General features: G+C 41.0%; 1 pseudogene across 1 annotated transcript; it reads left to right on the forward strand.

The window, feature by feature from the left end:
• Positions 1 to 1,197: 1,197 nt before the first annotated feature.
• On the forward strand, positions 1,198 to 20,072 carry LOC145444366 (intelectin-1b-like; annotated as a pseudogene). The gene is made up of 5 exons (XR_013916662.1): positions 1,198 to 2,033; positions 7,014 to 7,120; positions 11,736 to 12,040; positions 13,122 to 13,344; positions 19,697 to 20,072. The product of XR_013916662.1 is annotated as an intelectin-1b-like (transcript).
• Positions 20,073 to 21,507: the final 1,435 nt, after the last annotated feature.

Consider the following 21,507-nt stretch of genomic DNA (forward strand, 5'->3'; position numbering starts at 1 on the left):
CTTGAACTTTGGTTTGAATGTGGATAACGGATATGCTCGACGACTGTCGGATTTCCGACGACTGTCGGATTTCCGACGAAATACTGATCCACAGTCGAGGTCCGCCAAAGTAGATAGAGCGATGTGTTCTTTGCAAAAAGTTCTTGACATATGGTAATGGTAATTATGCGCTTCACTTTTTGCGTGTATAGTGCCCACAATGGAGCTGATACATAAACTTAGCAATTTCAGGATTCCTCACATCTTGTATGTTTAGAAGACCAAAGCCTTTGAGCGAAGAATTGTTGGTAGCACATCCTGACCCCTTAAAGTCCCAATAAGCTAATTCACGGAGAACTAGATATTATGCTTTCGCAGTGGGCAAAGTGTCTTCTCACCAGCAACACCGCAGTAAGCAGGGCTGTGGAGTAGGAGTCGGAGTCGGAGTTTTGCTAATTTTTCGCTTAATGGAGTCGGAGTCTCAAACTTTTTTAGCACGCTTTGGAGTCGGAGTCGTGAAACTATGGTGGCTGCAGTGGGAGTAAACTCACTGCATGGAGTAGGGGTAAGAGTTTATAAAAATTACTCCGACTCCCACTATACCATCTTTATTATGATAACAATTGCTTTCAATGCTATCTTTAAATTCCTAATGTTAACCTAAATAGGATTACTACTGCCGATCACTGTTATTAGTAACGATATTGATAAAATTGAACACTATTTGAAAATTATTTCAATTCAGTTGCAATAAGAGGAAGAAAATCGCAATATGCATCTTCGCGACGCGTCACAAATCGAAGCAATGTTTGAAATTATACCCCGATACTGGCACAGAGTAAATACAACGTCTGGTTCAATAAAATTCATGTATATATATACAAAAAACGGCCTTTCACTTGACAAAATTAAAAATATTTGAATTTTAGCTCAGCTGCTTCGGTCGAACAAATGATTAGGGAAGACTGCGAATCCTAGTCTTTGAATACTTGCAAAGTGCATGTAGATGGACATATCCTTTTTGATTACTTCCCAAATTCCGTTTATTAGTAGTGAGAATGTGGGTGCTTGTAATCGATATACTCTGTAATGAGTAAATTAGTAAGTTACATCTCTGTATGAGTTGCTGATTCATAGACAAGAGCTACACCTCGATTGTTTTATATACATTTGAATTATACAGGATTGGATATATGTCATCTTTGAATAATTCATCATATCAGGGTATTAGAGAGTCCATGTTACAAAAACTTATAAAATATGAAAAAGAAGGATAGCTAGGAAGGCATTCTTCCATGTTGATTGAATAGTGAATAATTTGAGCTGTACCGCAATGAAACAATATTGCGTGCCATGGTTAATCATATGTTTGAATATGTGCAATGGTTATATGACGATCATTCAACCGTCACTGTGACATTTAATTTTCGAAGAAAATTGGTAATACCCTTGGGGTTCTCTTAAGAAAATAGACGGAGTCGAAGCCGGAGCCGGAGCGAAGTCGGCACGTTTCAAGACTCAGTAGTCGGAGTAGGCGGTTAAGTTTACCGATTCCACAGCCATGTCAGTGCGAAATAAGATATTGTAGATTTAATGAAAGCGAGTAGGAATAGAGTACCAGAAGAACCCGAAGCGGCATGAAACTTATCCGACGGTAAAACATATCATATTCATGCGACTACGGACCTTGTTTATGAAAAAAACCTTTTTAGGATTCCAGTCTTGCTGGAACAAAAAATACTGATCCTGTAGTTCTCTATCAACAGAGTTGGCTCCCTCAGTAATGGTTTGCATTGTCTTGGCGTTATCGCTGTCCTTTGTGACGGCAGCTCATGGGCAGAGCGAATCCGTCTGTGCTAAGTTACTGGGCTTTTATCAAACAACATGTTCTCCCGGCGTACAGGAGCCCATATCCATTGCTGTACAGGGTCCGCCCGGCAAACGTGGTGCGCGCGGTGTGAAAGGAGACCATGGAAGTCCTGGTAGAACCGGTGTATCCCCGGAAATTGACTACGATCGAGTTGAAAGCATCATATCAGGGATATTTGCGGAAGGTAACTTAGGCTAAATCGTCACAAATCAGTTAACACCGAGCATGGATTTCAATTTATAAACCAACACATTATGCCCGGGGAGTTTAACTGCAGATGTGGTCATCAACGAAGTAGTTCCAGGTTTTCGGAGTACTCATGTAGATTTGCTATGCGTGGACTATACTTACCTAAGCAGTTATGCTTTTGTACTACATTCATTTCTACTGAACAATCTTGTAGATAAATTACCTACTTATCATAATTGTTTGTTGTATTCATGGCATATTCATGGCATGGTCATTTACACCAAGCTAATTTTCTTCGTTGATATTCCATAACTGTCGACTTGTGGCATAGCCCACTTTTAGGCTTTTCATAATTAGCAACTCATAAACGTGGAATGTTGATTTCACATCCCTTTTTTGAGGGACGCTGTCAAAAAAAAAAACACTCGAAATCGTTCCTTAGCTTCAAGACCTTTCATTTTCTAGCTTCAACATGAAGTATTTTTGACATGCCTTGAAAATCGCAACTTTCAACCTGTATTTAGATTTATATTTACTGCATGGCTCCTACATCCAATTAAAAAGCAATACTGACTATTTTGACTGACTCTGAATTTAATTTACCGCCGGACATGGATCCAGATTTGTTGTTGTTGTTGTTGTTGTTGTTGTTTATTATTAAACAAGAAGAATGGAGCTTTTCGTCTGACCGCCTTTTGCGCCACCGTCAATAACAGTGTACACCAATAATGACGAAATAACGGAATAAAGTGGATACACCCGCATCACAACAGGGTGTCTCACAAGAACATGATGGTAAGGCAGTTACACAAAAACACAAATCAAATATCAGAACAGTATGATAAACTGAAGTTACAAATTGCGGTTGCACGATAACTCAAATTCAACAACAGCTATTTGAGGATCAAGGAGTAAATCGGTAACACAAAAATTCACTTTTAATTGAGCACATTTATCTATAAGAAATTTCCAATGAAAAGCATCGTTGGGACAACAGATTAAAATGTGTTCGACGGTTTCAGGGTAGCGGCAGTAACTACAACAAGGAGATTCAACTATTCCAATTTTAAACAAATGGGCGTTTAATCGGCAATGTCCAGATTTCAAATGAAAATTGATGCCATCTATGAGGCGGCTTCCACAAGTACGGGGAGTATCGCAAACGGAGATGTTGAAGGATTTATGTTGAAGTCCTTTTTCGGATAGACGGTATTCCTGATACCATAACGTCATGCAGTAACGACGTATGATAGAAAGAGCTTCTTGTTCTGAGAGTATCGGCAAATCCTGATAATTTGGCGAGGTGTCGGAGACAGACGATCAATAACCTAAATTATAACCCGTTATAATTTGTAAAATCAAAATTACTGTCATGCCCGCAACCAATATCCACGCGAATTCAGTTTACCAGACATATCGTACGTCGAAAAGGGTTAGTCCAGTTTTGTACGGTGCATTGATTGATTGCAGACATGCAGGCGCTTGTGAGACAATGCTGTTTTCAAATCCTCCTAGCCTTCCTAACTAATTACCACCAAGAAATGAACTCCCTTTGAGATGTCGTTGATGTTCATGTTCACGGTTTCAAATTCAATTTGCATACATAATCGGCCACATTCTCTTGTTAGGCGTGCTAGCACTTCAGCACCAAGTAGGCAGAAAAACTTCGTCAGAGATCACCTCTGTATGTAGTGGTGAGATAACGTAGCGGTATTATCCACAGCTGCAACACTAATGGGTTGTCGGTTCGAGTCCGACCGAGGTCGACTCCGGAATTCCTACCTAGGTGATGGAGGTTTATCTAGGCTTCTCCTCGTCATCTCTTCCGTGTAAGCGGTGTCTTATAAAAGTCAAGAATGTGGACCAGTAGTTCCCAAACTTTTTCGTTGTGAGGGCCAAATTTAGTATTTCAGAGTACGGTGGGGTCGCACGAATACTACGGCTATGAAACGGACCCAAACAGTCATCATGGCTATTTCGGAGGAGTTTTATTGCCTTGGCGAGATTTCAAAACTGTACACTGTTTACCGCTACTTATCTGCTGCATTGGGCGTCCGTTGAGTGAATCAGCCTTTCTCACCTAAACACGCGAAGCGCGAGAAATATCTTTAGTTTCATGACTGAATCGGTCAATATGATCGGGAATTGCATGTATTGCTATCAATTTTCATCCTGTCTCTGTTCACGTATTCTGATTTACCGGTAGATCTGAGTGAGGTGTGTTTGAAAAGGTATGGGCCCCCTCAATAGTACTTATTAAACATCTCCGGCGGTATACCCGTTGGCAGGAACGTAACAGCACTTCGTCAGGACCCTGGGCTCCCATAGGGTGCCATATGGACAATTAAACCTACATGTATTTTGTATATATAACAAAGTTCTTTTGTATTTCGAAGTTTTTGGTCAGCATAAACGTAGTCCTTTACGGCCAGGCCTTTCTCGCTGCCAATCGTTCTGACACACTTCTTGTAGTCACATATGTTACATGGCCTAAAACTTTAAATGTCTGGATGCGTTGTGGTGCGGTCATGGCCTACGCTGATATGCCCATTTCTATAAATCTTGCGTATTTTTTCTTGGGGAAGAGTATCCAATAATCAAGATATGTGGCGAATTGAATTCACGCATAGCGAGAAAATTATTTGAATATATTGCATAAACTTTCAAAAATTACTATATAATTTATGCTAATTCACGAAATAATTTGGGGTCCCCGTCAATTGAGGGGTTTGGGGTGCGGCAGTTACGGCCCTGACTATAGGACTACCAATTATGCTGCTTTTAGCAGGCTAAGCAGTATGCATCTCGGCGTATTCAACCGTGAGTCACGTATTGCACATCTAGTTATCATAGGGTTACCATACGTCCTCCTTCAAGATGATTTATCCTCTTTTTTGATTTTTTTAAAAAATGTCCTCGAAGGACGCCCAAATGTCTTCTTTTTTGAGATTTTGTCTTCTTTTTTGAGGATTTTGGTTACATATAGGGCCAAATTCGACTGATATACATTAAGTCAGCACCGTAGGAACGCCACGGTGGCTATTTCGGGAGCTGGACCGGAAAGTTGACCTTTTTTTCAGTCAACCACCTGTTAATGTGAAAGAAAAACTGTATTTTTCGGGAGTTGAGCCCATTTTTCATTTTTAGTCGAGCGACCATTTTTACCATTTTTTTCAGGATTTTCACCCGTTTTTGAAAGTTATCAATACCTATAGGGCCGTAGGGCCGTATGCACCAACATTGAACACGTTCAAGTCTGATCGTCTGTTCGCTCGAACATAACTCAAACGAAACAACAGTTTAAAATATTTCACGATGCACCATCAATATTTAAACGCCGTTCAGACGACCTGATGATCATCGAGACGAGCTAGCGTTCAGTAAATAGATGTTCAATTTGTACCCTGAAAAGCTACTCAAGGCCGACCGAATAGTAAACAAAACAAGTTTTTTGTGGAACTCAGCGGTCGCTAGCGCGATGTCTATTTCAATGATGAGCAGCTGAGCACATTCACAAACTCCGGCTATATTTCTGTAACGTTTTTCGAATCAAAGACCATTGCTAGCTTTGCCATCATGCTTTGAAAGTTCCAAAATTTAGTCATGGCTTTACTGGCGATGCCCTGTCAGGAGGTAAATTGAAGGACAGGGCGAAAATTTACAATATCCTGGCCCATAGGCGCCGAGTTACGGGGTGGCGGCCACCCCATACAAAATGCTTAAAGCCCGTCGTCTGTCAATTAGCAAGTCCGTGATATCGCGTAAATGTCAACTATTGACCATTTACCGATACGCGCGGGATTAATTGGACACACAGCTTCGTCGGCGCCCCAATAAATTGTAACACCTCATGAACACCTCAAAACAAACTTGTCGGTGCCGTCAAATCTTCCGGTTTGCAGTGTGCCGTTAGCGTAAAAAGGTCGAGAATCACTGTTCAAGGGTGCCGCCGACTATTTTTCATATACAGAGGGTGCCGCGAGATTGAAACATTTTACAACCACTGGTCGGTCTGAATCTGAATTGGCACTATTGCAATCATGATTCAAATATCCCTATTTGGAATCGAATATCCAGATGATGGACTCACAATAATACAATTCAAATCTGAATAAAAAAACGTCTTATAAATCTAAATTTGATAAAAACTATAAACATGGATTTATGATTTTGGATTTGATTCACCCAGAATCATATGAGCAAAATACTAATCTGGACTTACATAATACAATAGCACATTATCTTCCTTGATTCATTAGCTTCATTCGCTTTTCATTAGCTTAATCAGCTTTTCATTAGCTTGCATATACAAAATAAAGACACCCATATAATGGCGTGTCAGCATCCGGATTAACTCAGTACCTATTTGAAGCTGTGGTGGCTGGCACATCTTTCATGCGTACACACTACACATCAGAGATGAGCGGATTTGAAATTTCTATGTCCTAATCCAATCCAAATCCGAACCGTCAAATCCAAATCCACATCCCAATCCATAACTTTTTCATATTCAAGTCCATGTCCAATCCTAATCCGATTCCAACTGGAAATTCTGAAAAAATGCTAATTTATGCAATGGAGGGATTCGAAAATTTTCTTTCATAACCAACGATTCACTTGATTCAAGATAACTTAGTAACCATGAGTACATTAATAACTGATCTGAATAAAGTTTGTCGCCATTCGCCACACGACATTTCAATCTCCCAGAAAATAGGTAAATCCAATCCAAATCCTAATCCGTTCTGAAAAAAATGTATAATCCAAATCCAATCCAAATCCGACAAAATTTCACAAATCCTGTTTTTTCAAAACCTAATCCTAATCCATGCTCATTGCTCATCTCTGCTACACATACAGCCTACTCATAGTTCGGTATGATCACTTGAACCATCAAGATAATGAGTTTGTGATTTAGTCAAGCGTGTCGCGTAGGAAATTGAGTGACATGATTTGAAACCTACGTCTTTCATAGATTACATGACTGTCGGATCAATAGCACAACCGGCCTTCAGTTGCAAAGAGATCAATCGAGTGAACACAGGGGCGGACAACGGACTCTACTATTTGCGGGATACGGAGGTTGGTGATACGTTCGTTTTTCGGTCTTTTGTTCTTTCTTTGTTTTTCCTAAATTTATTTACAGGTAATGTTCTAAGTAATAACACGAACGGTCGTATACTATGCAGAGATCGTGTTCCGCCTACAAACATTTGAAGCCCATGTTGTGGCAAATTGATAGAAAAATCGATGACACCGTTGTAGAAATTGCCAGAATTCTGAAGCCATTACGAATAATCCGTTCGCTAAAATACGGCAACCAATTGACAACCATACTTTGTTGGATCGTGACGACTGACCTAGTTGAAAACTTGTTGGCTACCGCGTTGTCAATTAAACCAGACATTTTGGGTACAGAACTTGAGAATAACGCGAAACAATATAACTTCATATTGTTAATTGATTCGCGAAAAGCGTTGTCATTGTAAGAATAAATGGGTTACGTTGGTTGATTGCTGATGCTTGGTCTCCGATGACTAGACCATTGTCACGAGTGCCTTTAAGCTGGGATTTAGAAGTTATAAAGCAGTGACCGGCTGCATTCACGACACGGAAATGGCGTCTGATTTATCCGCAGTCAGAACACGAAGGCAATTACCGCAATTGCGCTGGTAATATATGATCATTCATCATTCATCATCAAACTGTAGATTACTTATACCGTGCTTCTGGTTGTAAAACCGCTGCAAATCATAAGTAGAACAACTCTTGATTTCATTTCACCGACCTCCAATATCTCGTTTATTGCCTCCGTTGACTGGAATAGCATGAAATTATAGCTGTACAGTACAACCAGGGGCGTAGCAAACATGACAATTCCAAGCGGGGAAGTGACTCGCCCTCATGCGCGTCAGTCAGAAAAGAGACGCGGTGCTGAGCAAAACATAATTTCACCCCATTTACAAACGCAACAATGTACAACGAAACCCATACGGGCACGACCCCCTACGTCTTTTACACGTGAGCATCGTAGGCTATTTAGATTGGTTGTCATTGTAACTTAAGGCATTTTAATTTCGTTCCTGATATTCCCAGAAGATTTGTAAGGTATTGTTAGAGGGGCCAGTAATTGACGTTCTTCAAACTTTTTTCCGAGTATTCAGATATATTTTGCCTACATCCTACTCAAATCTTTAGGATTTTAGACTACTTTCATTTCTACGTTAGCAGTTTTCTACGTTATATTCTATTAACGCTTGCGCATTTGACACTTTCGGTTTTGAAAATTAGGGAGTAGTTTTGTAATGAGCATGTGATTAGTGAAATTCTCATAAGTACGGCGCAGTGTTGGGATGACTCGAGTCACCTTGGTCTTGTGACTTGACTTGACTCGACGTTTCAGAAATGCGGTTTGACTTGTGACTCGCAGCTAAATTTGTGAGTCAATTTCAAGTCATCAAGTAATCCATGGGTTCCCAAACTTTTTACGGTCGCGACCACAAATTTCGATTTGAAAATGTTTCGTGACCCCACCTCTGTATTTGGCGTGCTGATCAGTACGTGTTTATTCACGTGATTATTACGTGTTTCCTGCGTATGTATAATATTGTTAATACATAGCACTACCTGTCACTTGTCATTTTCCCGGAAGGAAAAATACCCGTCCTATTGGTTTCTATATGCTTCCGACACTTTGTTTGTTTGTGGTATTCATGGTGTTTATCGACTACTATGGTCATTTAAACCAGGACGATTTTCTTCATTTTTATTCCGTAGCTGCCGACTTATAGCACGGCCCATTTCTAGGCTCTTATAAGACACCGCTTTCGCGGATGAGATGGCGAAGAGGAGCCTAGGTAAACTTTCGACACTTTTTTACTCCATACTATTGACCAGACACCAACCTTGCATATAGTAGGTGGCGCTTTAAATGATGCTTCGACTGATCTGATATCTTGTTTGCCAGGTTCGCATTATTTTGTCCTTCTATTTTGAAAAATGAACTAGAATAATAGGCAATGAGCCGTCGAGAGCATCCGCGTAATTGACATTATTCTTCTAATTGTCATTGGTGTTTAATTTTCGACCCCAGAAAATAGGCAAACGACCCATAGTTTGGGAACCCCTGAATAAATTGATGTCGACTAAATCGCAGTATCTTACAGTAGTTCAGGTTGTTTACGATACTCTGTTGTGACCTTTTAGAGCAGAGGTCTCAAACACGTGGCCCGCGGGCCGCATGCGGCCCGCGAGACCATTTTGTGCGGCCCGCGGTGGCACTCTGGATTTCGAAGTATTCGACATCATTTAACTACCATTATTTTTTTAAATTTGATAACTTGAAATTCTCTTTATAACAGAAGCAAGAAAATACTCATCAAACTTTACTATTACATCATTTTCAAAAGTTACGACGCAGTGGAAGATTACCTATTACGTGACATTACTTGTTTATGATGGTTAAACATGACCCGTTGATGATTCGTACTGAAAATTGAGATTTTGACTTGGGCGCGACCTTTTGTAGAATTATTCGCACTTGGACTCAATGTGTGATAAAATAAAAATGACTCGAGTTGAGTCGGGTGAAATGATACAATCAGAGAAGGACTTTTGTGACGCGGAACGCCGTGACTTGGTATAACCACGAACGCAACAAACTCTCAAACTGGTACGGAAAATAGTAAAATATCGAAAGGTCGTAGCTTGCGTTTCGTAGCTTATTTATCTATCTAAGCAATTCGGAATGGCAACCATTGGCATGATGTTGCCCTCTTGATGTATAGTTGGTTACATCCTGTGTCATCTTGGGTATATTTATCCATGTTATTATCGCCAGTTAAATGTGGCGAGTATAAAGTAGTCGTAGCCTACGCTTCACAGCTGTAACACAAATTGATTCTTCGGCGACTGGAGATTGATATTGCTATGGCGCAGTAATCATGATGTCCAAGTTGTTATTGATCTGTTCAAATATTCAAAGGTAAATCTAACGCTGATCAATAGCCTAGTTATCAAAAGTATATACGCCAGACCCGGATTAGGCTGTACTGCTCCAATGCGCTGATGTCAGATCGATCTGTGCAAAATTCTAAACTTCTATCTATAATTGCGGCACGTCAAATGTCCGCTAGCTGCAAAATTATGATGCGACAGCTTTTACGACGTCATGATTCATTTGCACTCTCTCATGGCCTCTACAACTAATTGTTTAGACAGTCTATGCCAAGTACAGCAACAATTTTATTAAAATATCTGAAAATGTTATTTTTCGTGCCAAGCGTGAATTCACAATGCTAAATCACATCTTTACGATGCGTGTGGAATAACAGTCTGCAAGGTCTTGTCAAATAAGGCCTACTTGGAAATACATTGAATTCCCCTATTATTGGTGCTGCGGCCCGCGGCGCAATCAAAAATAGGAAATTGGCCCGCGAGCACATTTGAGTTTGAGACCTCTGTTTTAGAGCAACCAATCAATCAATGATTGTGCGTTTTAGCGAGTCGTCATTGTTATATCACAAATAAATTGATCGCAAATGCAGTGATCGGAGATTTCAGCTTACGTTGTCGTTAAGTAGTAAAGTAATATATACTAGCAATGTATCTCTGTTCTATACTGGTCAACAGTGCCCGGCGTTCAACTTAACAAACCCTCTTGCATGATTTATGTTATGTTCTTGATCTTGTTCGAACAATAACTCATACGACGAGGTTGCAATATGAAATCAGTATATTATCAGCAGAATAACTTTAATACAGGCGACACGATCCAGAGTACACGTAAACGAAAGACCAGTAGACAACAGAACACAGGGTATAAATACAAAGCACGACACACGAGGAAATATTGATTGGCGGTAATTACTAGTCCTAGACAAATAGTAACAAACGATACCAACGTAAAATGCACGAACATCAATGTAAATCGAACGAATGCTGTTCCTACATTAATATCATGGATATGTAAGTGGGTAGGGTATTGCACCATATAATTTTTTCAACTCTCTGAGGTCTCGTATTTTATCCTGTATTTTGGCAGATAATTATCGACTGGGGCTACGCCGCTACTTGCCTAGCCTAGCCAGCGGACTTTTGGAGGACTTTTGTTCAATTCTTTATATGTTCCTCGATTAAAAATAAATGGGGACTTCATCTGTATTAAAAACAGTTAGCAAAATGCAATGATTTTGAATCATTTGTCGTACTTTGAACTTGACTCGAGTCGCCTCCAAAAATCGAGTGACTTGACTTGACTCGAGTCACCTTTGGAACTCGAGCGACTTGACTTGACTCGAGTCAAAATGTGCAATGACTCGAGATGATTTCTGACTCGATGGTAGTGACTTGATCCCAACACGGGTACCGCGTCAAACAGGCCCTGTATCATCGAAACTGAACATCTTTTCGTAGACTGTACCCATTCGTAGTGTCGCTCATCGTCGAGATATTCGCAGAGATATATATTGCAATTTCGAAAGAAGTCAACCTTGATTTAACTGCTAAAATTATGCGACTCCTCGACCACTTGAACTTTTGAAACTACTTACTTGACTGCTTTTCAGCCTTTTATTTTCTGCTTCTAAGTGAAGTAGTGTTGGCTACTACTTTCCGTGACCCATTACCCATTTTGAGTCAATGCCCCCTATTCTATGTATAGAGAATATACCTTCACCAGGAACATTTGTCTCTGAAGGGGCATGTATTCCAAACGTACTGCGACTTCAACATCGCAGGCGGCGGCTGGACTCTGGTCGCGTCCGTTCACGAGAATAACATGAAAGGGAGATGCACGGCGGGCGATCGCTGGTCGAGCGAACAAGGAAACGGGGCCAGCCATCCGGACGGAGACGGATTTTGGGAGAACAGAGCGACGCACGGGTCGGCAACTTCTGCCGCGAGCGACGATTACAAGAACTCGGGATATTTCGCCATAAACGCTACCGATGTCATGATATGACAAGTGCCCAACGACACTCCTCTCACCGATTTCGCCGCGAGGTTAGTAACGAGAGATTGCTATGGAGCTCCCGTGGTCAAAATATTTGGAGTGGGCTTTATTGGTAATGTGGCCACTTTAAAAATAATGAATGCTAATACCACGAGGGCCATAATAGTGGGGCATGCAAATTAGCGAGTAGAAATATTGAGACAATCATTCGTAGCTTTGTGCTGCATGTTTTTGATGTTGCAATATGACCAATTGACCATTAACCCAATCGAGTTTGAAGGCTTTCACGGTGAAGAAAATACATTGAAATTATAAAAGCGTCGTTGCTAATATAAGTCTTAGTGAAAGGGGCGTTTAATTTCAGATCACGAAAAAAACCGCCTCTTCCTACCCCAATAATCTACTCATTGCAATTAGTATCTGATGTAGGATTCAACCACTCAAATCATTGTGCCTAGTCCAGCCCTAATTATATCAATCACAATGATATATTATTCTTGGAAGTGAGTTTGATTCTGAATCTTGGATAAAGAATGACTAGTTATCTGAGAATAGGAATAAGAATATGAATAGTAAGTTATATAGTATGCATTTTTGTCCTTGCTGTTTCTGCCGCATATCCTGCAACCTAAATCTTAGTCGTCTATGGTTGTACGCGATGACGATGTAGGCCTACAGGTATCTTAATCGACCCGCGTGGGTTCTAGAATCCTCTACTATTAAGCCAAGTAGCTTGAAGACCAATCACACTCTCGAATGTAGTTCCAATCATTGGTCTGTCTGTTGTTTGTGGTATTAATGGCATTTGTCGACTACAATGGCCATTTCCACCAGGACGATTATAGTTCTTACTTTTTGATTTCGTAGCTCCCGACTTGTAGCACGATCACTTATATGCTTTTAAGACACCGCATACGCGGATGATATGGCGAGGAGGAGCCTAGATAAGCCTCCAACACCTATAGGTAGGAATTCAGGAGTCGACCTCGGTCGGACTCGAACCCACAACCCATTGGTGTCGTAACTCGTAGCTGTGGGTTATACCACTACGCTATCTCGCAACTAGAATCTTGGTTCTAGTTCCACTTGTTCAGTTTCTTATACCTGTTCACACTTCTAACGCCGTTTTAGAGCTTTTTTAAAGTATCGCACATCAAATGGTGTCATGACGCGCTTTGGCGGTAATCTCGCGTCCCTTTTCTCGCTTCATTACAACATAAAATCGAAGCAATACCGGACGAATCTGGACAACGGTCCCGCCATTCCAATCACGTGGGAGGTTGGGAGTAACCAGGAATTGATGAACCTGTACGGATCAAGCATCAGAGGCGAAGTAGACGCTGGGTATATTCAGGTAATATTGCATGTCTGCGTTGTGTCTGGTTGTTTTAGTAAGAAGTGATATATATAACGCGTATATTATTAGCATCAAGTGATCATTGTCAGATATGGCAGAAGTAGTTAGCGGTGACGCCGTACATTCCCAGTCAATTACAGGTAGAAGTTGCCATTTCCGAGAAATGCCCAACTTCCTTTAAGTGAAAGCACAAAATGAATGTCGTAGAAGTACCGATATAAGTAGTTCCAAAAAGTAGATTGGGTCGGGTGGTCGAATGCTTTTAACACGTAATCGGAAGTGCTGTCGGAATTATCTAACCAAAACAAACGACACTACAAATCGGTGTATTTTCTGAAATATATTACCGTGGTGCGGGGGCCATTTCGCTTTTATGACAATTTCACTCGTGACGGGGATGCCAACATCTTTCAATATTATACTTTCTACTTTGCAAAGTGTAGAAGTGAGTAGTTTTGCCTGCTCACGTGGAGTTGGAAGTTCTCTAGACATATAAACACGTACGAGCATAAGCAGTGTAAATAGAAAAACCCTCTTTGAATACTCCGACGAAGTAGAAATACTTCATTACTGACCACATACGATCAATGTTCCTTAAACTCCCGCACCCGCCTTTGCGTCCTTCAGGGCGAACTGACGGCACATAGCACGGCCAAATGCCGAGTACGCCAGTTAAAATGGAAGCGGCACTTGTGTATCGGGGTCGAATATATACCACACCGAAACGGAACCCGCTGTGAGCCCGACGGTTGATAGCTCGATGGCCCTATTTGAGCCCACAAACTAGCACATTATCACATCGTTAAGTAATCGCGTGGGAACTAAGTTCGGTATTTTACAAATTCGAACCCGATTTCGGCTAGAACCCGAAATTCACGCCCGAACCTTGACTAATGTGTCGCTCAGACACCACCACGAGCATATCTAGGATTTATATAAGTTCTTGAAGATTTAGATATGCAATATAGGATGGATTAAATTAGCTCATAGTTCATCATTATAGTTGTATAGGCACGGTATACCTGAGATTTCCTGCTCGATTGGCCGGCAAGAAAACATTGGAATGACATAAATATTGATATGTATACGACCAAACAAGGGCGATTACCGCATCAATACAATCGATAGCGATTGTGATTACTTGATAACTGCGTGATTACGATTAGAGCAAAATTTTCGCGGTAATCGATTAAGATTATGATAACGTGGAAGAGTAATCACGATTTTTCACGATCACATTTATACTGCTTTGTTCGAAAGAATATAGGCAGAGTGCATTGTGAGATAACAAATGTTGGGAAATTGCGACATCATTTACTTGTTACGCCACAATATATCAACTTCGCAAGTTTAAAGCTTATGTTTTATTATTCCCGCCAATTTTTGTTCTGGGAAACACTCAAGCAACATGATGCATGTAGATTCAAGTATTGAGTTCAGCTGGCAAAATATCGATTTGGTTCGCATGCCGTAGGACAGTGGTTCCCAACCTTTTTTCACCCACGTACCACTTCGAGGTTATATGCAGTGCTCGCGTACCACCTACAAGTTACGCGCGCCGAAGGCGGTCAAAAATGTTTCCATCATCACATGCACGTATTTGATCTATGCGAGGTATAATAACAAATTCTAATAAATTATAGGCATTATCAGTCAGGGCTGATGGGATGCATGGATTTCTTTTTTCACCACCAGTCACAAGAAGAACAACATAAACGACAGAAGTCAATTTATTTAATGCGGTGGCTGCATTTGTTTATTTTCCACTAGCTCAAAAGCGGCCAACATTTTCGACTAAAGGGCCGTATGAGATTTGCGAACAGTTGCGCGGGCCACTTGAATGTTGATGACCTTTTTCTAGCCACCCGATAGGAGCGAACCGGATTAGGTAATGATGAAAACAAGACTTATATTACTACGCATCAAAATGGACAACAATTATGTCACGAAAAGTCAGTGTGTGTATATAGTGCACTCATGAAGTCACCGCGCGAAGCGCGAAAGTTTTTCAAAGTTAGTGAATGAGTTCGGCCAATACGAATGTCACTTGCATATATTGCGGGTCACCTCTGTAGGGGGAGACCGGGGTTAGTTGTTACGGGGGAACATTGTTACAACATCAATGATTTTTCTTTTGCCGGGAGATGGCGCACCATTTTTACACAGTTTACTCGGCTGGTTGGAGAGTACGTTCTAACGAAGACTGGCTTGCGAACTGTACTTGCATAAAGTTTCATGCAGGAAAAGGTATATTGAGGGCTATAAGGTAAAACTTTTACTAATCAAGTGTCGCTGGTGCATCAGTAGTTGCGTGCGACCTATATATGTTTAATTTACATCGATAGAAAGGGGGCGACCTGAAGTTTATTTTCACAGTTGACTTTGTGCTGTTTGTTAGTTATGTAAGGCGGCAAGTAAGCTTAAACAGGCCATATTCGGCGGGGGCACATTTTTACGGATGTAACAACTAGCCTCATGCTTTGCTTGAATATTTATGATGTGTGATTAGCATTATTTATTAATGAAAATTCATCCATCCTGATAGGGTTAGCAATATTTCAACCAAAATCTTTGTGCAGTGACATTGAAAGCCACACTAGACCAACACTACACTGAGTAAGTGATGAAAAAGTTGAAGACAGCTTGGATTCTTCTGCAATTACTTATGAAAATGTATTCATTAACCTGCTCCCATCTTGTAGATTGATTCTGTTGTTTAACTATATATTCTCTGCGATTATGGTGAGGCATTACAAAAAGAAGACCAAAAGAGGCACTACATCTATGATGGTTATGGAAGAAGCTGCAAGAAGAGTGATTAATGAAAAACAATCTCTGCGCACTGTCGCCACTGAATTTGATGTAGGTTTCTAGTGGGTATTTTGTTGATTCTTTTGCAGTCAACTTGACTTAAAATGACTTTATATAATTGCAGATCAATTTTATGACACTGCAAAGATTTTGTACCAAAATACGATCTGGAGGACAACCATCTGTTGGCTATGCAAAACCAAGAGCTGTTTTTCGTAATGACCAAGAGCAGCTTCTGGTTAAGTACATCAAAAGAGCATCCGAGCTGTACTATGGTTTGACACCTGATGATGTAAGGAAGTTGGCATATGAATATGCATCAATCAAGAGTGTTCAAGTCCCACAAAATTGGCTCACGAACAAAAAAGCTGGACCAGATTGGTTTACCTCCTTTTTACAAAGACATTCCAGCCTATCTATTCGTACACCTGAAGCAACGAGCCTGGGCAGAGCTACAAGCTTTAACCGCAGCAATGTGGCACTATTTTTTCGAAACTTATCCCAGGTGTTGGATAAGTATCAATTTGAATGCCAGGACATTTATAATTGTGATGAGACTGGTATCACTACAGTTCAAAGACCCAACAGAATTGTGGCAAAAAAGGGATCAAAACAGGTTGGCGAAATAACATCAGCAGAGCGAGGTGTTTTGATAGCCATGTGCCTAGCTGTGAGTGCGAGTGGAAACGTTGTTCCGCCACAGTTTGTTTTTCCACGGGTGAATTTCAAACCGCATTTCATAAAACATGGTCCACCTGGATGCATCGGCACAGCCCATCGATCAGGGTGGATGACTGGAGAAAATTTTATGGTTTTCATCAAACATTTTATCAAAGTTGTTCGATGTACAAAAGAAAATCCTGTGTTACTTTTACTTGATAATCATGACTCGCATACATCCATACATGTGATTGATTACTGCAGAGATAATGGAGTTGTGTTGCTGTCGTTTCCTCCTCATTGCTCTCATAAGTTGCAGCCTCTGGACAGGAGTGTTTACGGACCCTTCAAGAAGTACAACAATGCTGCTTGTGGGGCATTATTGAAGACCAATCGGGGTCGTCCAATGACAATGCTTGATATCCCAGAAATTGTGAAGCAGGCGCTGCCATTGGCAACAACCCCAGCCAATATTCAAAAAGGGTTCCAAGTGGCTGGGATATTCCCATTCAATGATAATGTATATGCAGATGATGAATTTCTTCCAAGTTACACGACCGACAGACCCATGCCAGAAGAGGAAAATATGCCAACAATAGCAAATATTGATGAGAATTCTGCTGATTCAAGCAGCGCTGTAAATGCACCAGGAGAATCGGAAGAGACTTCTACTTCAAACAGCAAGGCATGCGCACCAGAAACTCTGGAGAGCCTGCCACATCAAGTAATGCAGTTGGTGCACCAAGGTCAATGGAGGATATAGTGCCGAGTTTTCCCACTGCTATCAAGACGACACCGGAGATGATTTGGCCTTTCAACAAAGCCGCACCCAGGCAGAAAAAAATTGGTGGGAGAAAGAGGCGCCGTTCCTCCATCTTAACAAGCACTCCTGAACGACATCGCCTCCAAGAGGAGCACTTGGCGAAGGAAGCAAAAGGTTCTAAGATTGACAAAAAGAAAACAAAAAAAGCAACAAAAAGAAACCTAGCTTTCACTGACAAAACAAACACAGATGCTAGTAACAATCATTGCCTACTGTGCCATGACACATATGACAACTCTAGGTCTGAGGAAGTATGGGTCAAATGCAATGAATGTCAAAAGTGGGCGCATGAAGCATGCAGTGATCGCTCTACACCCTACGTGTGTGATTTTTGCAAGGACTGAATGACTTTTTTCATATTTTGCTGTTTCGTTTGATTTTTCTTTCGTTTCGTTCTCAATACACATGGTTACAACAATGCTTTTATTGTGGATATGGAGTTTTCAGCTGACAATTTCGATGTAACAACTTACCTCCTCTCCAGTCACAACTTGCCCCCATCTCGGGGTAAGTTATGACGGAAAACTCGCCTGTTTAAAATGCAAATAGTTCCAAACGTATAAGAGCTTGAAGTTCCATTTTACTTTGTAAAAGTAAGTGGGTGCTAAGTGGAGACTGTGTAACAAAATCATTTGCGCAAGGCGAGTAGAAAAGCCGTGAGGCAAAAAATGCACAAAATCGTAACAACTAACCCCGGTCTCCCCAACACTGGGCTTACTTGGCAAACACAGGATTATCCGGACATAACAATATCGACGATTTCGGTGAACATGCGTCTATCATTTTGTGCCGAAGTTTCATCGCCGATCATCTTCATCATCACTTCTGCGAGTGCAGACGCTAAGTCGTATGTTGGACGGCACGTTCTCTCATAATTGCCAATATTGAGTGACAATAAATCGCGCTAAGTGGCAAGAAAAATATCAATTCAAATAAATCTATACCACGAAATATTCTACTTTATGGTCATATAGGGAGATATCTACGGAAAATGTTGCTGGCCCCTGGCGACGCCATGCGTTCAAACTTGTATTTAAGTCACCAAGATCCCAAATTTCGGGGCAGACTAATCAAGTTTTTGGTTGGTCTTGGAAGTTTACAGTAAATGACCTGAGTAATTTATTATTTGATATTATAACTAATTTCGAGAATTATCTCCCGGGCCACTCATAATCTTCTCGCCGGCCACATTTGGCTCACTAGCCACAGGTTGGCCGACCCTGCACTAGCTGGTCGATGCGTGGCATACCTTTGCTCACAGCGCAACGAAAGTCATGCATGGACGCAACAAGTCGGTTTCGTTTCTTCGACTTGATAGTCACCAGGGATGGAAATACTTGATCGCACTCCCGCGTAGAAGGGAAATACACAGCCGGGGAACAGGGTGAGAATACGAGGAGGCGATGCTACAAAAAACCCAAAATCAACCCCGCCTGAACTAATAACTCTCTTCGGTCGAACAAAAATCAGAATGTACTCGCGTACCACCTGGAAGACCTTCGCGTACCACTAGTGGTACGCGTACCACAGGTTGGGAACCACTGCCGTAGGAGAATAAGACAAAATGATCATGATCACGAAATTCCGCCATTACAACTAACGCTTTTTGTAACGTAACACTCATACGTCATACACCTATACAATCCCCACAATACACATATCGCGTACGGTGGCTGAGTTACTTGGGTAGTGAATATAATTCGTTGCGACGCAATCAATGAGCCAACATAGCTAACCCTAACACTTGGGATGTAGTAGTGGGCAGCGAGGTTCACAAATACGACGTTTCCACAGTTAATAACTATGATATATCGCACTATTTATTTTCCAGATTATGTCATATTCCTTATTATTCCAAAGAGTATAGTGATAGTTATCGTACTTTTACAACTTAATCTATTATATATGCAATATATTGGATTAGACAGATGGAGTAACCGTCCATGTCTGGCTGTTACATGATTCCCTCTATTTATCACTACGACCACCAAACTTGTAACCTCAGTTAGCGTATCATTATGTGGTAATGTTTAATCACTTACGTATGCGTTATAGTTCCGGGCGATCAATCACGAGCGAGACGCATTCGCCATGTGCCCAGGAGTGAAGATCAAAACGGGGAAGGGCAATATCGAACACGCGTGTATCGGGAGCACCAGCAATTCCCCGACCCTAACACATTGCGGCGATTATGCGTGGAGAGATATCGATGATCAGAGATGGATTGCTTACCGGCTGAATCAGAGGATGATTGATTCTGTTGTGATGATATTTTACAGATGATTTCTTAACCCGCCCGATCGCAGAAGAACATTGCTTTTCAGAATGAATGTTTTGCATGAATGTACTTGTGGAAATAATACAATCACTTCACTTGTGTCGAAAGGACGTCATGAAATTAAAGTTCAGTGTCTCGTTGAGCTGCGAATTCCGTTCGATTTTATTTTATTGTCACCTACATATCGTATTCCATGTGTCGGGGCGACGGTATTTACTGGAGTGATTTCTGCCGTTACCGAGTACTGACTAGGGATGGTGTGAACGTGAAGTTCACGTTCGCGTTCTGTGTGTGAACCTCAGAAATTTAGAGGTTCACGTTCACAAACGAACCTTGGTAGGTTCTGCCCTGTGAACCTTTTTCATATATTACAATTTTCACTTCATTATAACGTCTTTGGTTGAAATATATTGCATTTCAACTGCGGGCCACTCTATACCTGGCGCTGGCAGCATAAAAAAAATCAACACTAAACGAGCATGCATCTTGACAATCTGAAAAAATTTACTTGCATTGTTACAAAGGTTTGCTCGAAATATCCAGCTTTCCGTTTGTGATTATTTAGTGACTCTCTGCTATGAGCTTAACCCGCGATCACACAACATCAAGAGCGAAATACTCTACATATAGGTAGTCAGCTGATGATGCTTATTCACCCAATCAATGAAATTGATATCGTTGTCTGATGCAAAAAATCTAGCAGGCGTACGGGGTCAATCTTGATTTCAAATGTTTATTGTATAATAAAAAACAAATTCTTGGGGTGTTGGCTACTGCTGCATAACTTGTTAAATGAGGTAATATAGGTAGCAAGTAGCCTATATAAGGCCATTTTACACTCCGCTCAATATCAACGTAGCAATATTCAGACGGCGAATTGGCCGGTCTGGCCTAGACCGTTAAGGCGTAAGCTTAGGCTATCACTTCACTGAAATGTAGGGTTGGATATCGGAATTAGCAATATGACGTCACGTGACGTCATGAGGTTCACGTTCGTGTTCACACAGAACCTTTCAGAAAGGTTCGCGTTCACACGAACCTGAACCTTTCAGAGGTTCACACCATCCCTAGTACTGACTATACTTCTGATCAATTATCATATGATCGAAAAAAGAAAAGATGTGTCATACCTAATAAACTTATGGCAACGGTGATAAATATTACACGTAGGCTTACCATATTTTGGAAATCTAAAAAGAGGAAACTTTTTCAGAAATTTGAGACTTGCAAAACTGGAGAAGATCGGTGAATTTTTCCCACTTTGTGATCGGTTGACTAAAAAAATGGTCAACTTTTCGCTCAGAGCTAAAATCGCCGTTATTCACTCCGAAATACCCGCCGGAGCGTCACTTCTGTGCTAATTTACGGCATATCACTCGCATTTTGCTCGAAATATGACCTAAATTTTCAAAAAAGAGGACAAAATCTCAAAAAAGAGGACAAAAGGGCGTCCTCCGAGGACACTTTCAAAAAAGTCAAAAAAGAGGACAAATCCTCTCAAAAGAGAACGTATGGTAACCCTAATTACACGTATGATCATCATCACACTTAACGAATCATTGATTGCTTATCTTGAAACATCATGTAT

The sequence above is a fragment of the Botryllus schlosseri genome, chromosome 1 (assembly GCF_051294905.1).
Source record: "Botryllus schlosseri isolate E-star chromosome 1, Bs_hap1, whole genome shotgun sequence".
Lineage (NCBI taxonomy): Eukaryota > Metazoa > Chordata > Ascidiacea > Stolidobranchia > Styelidae > Botryllus > Botryllus schlosseri.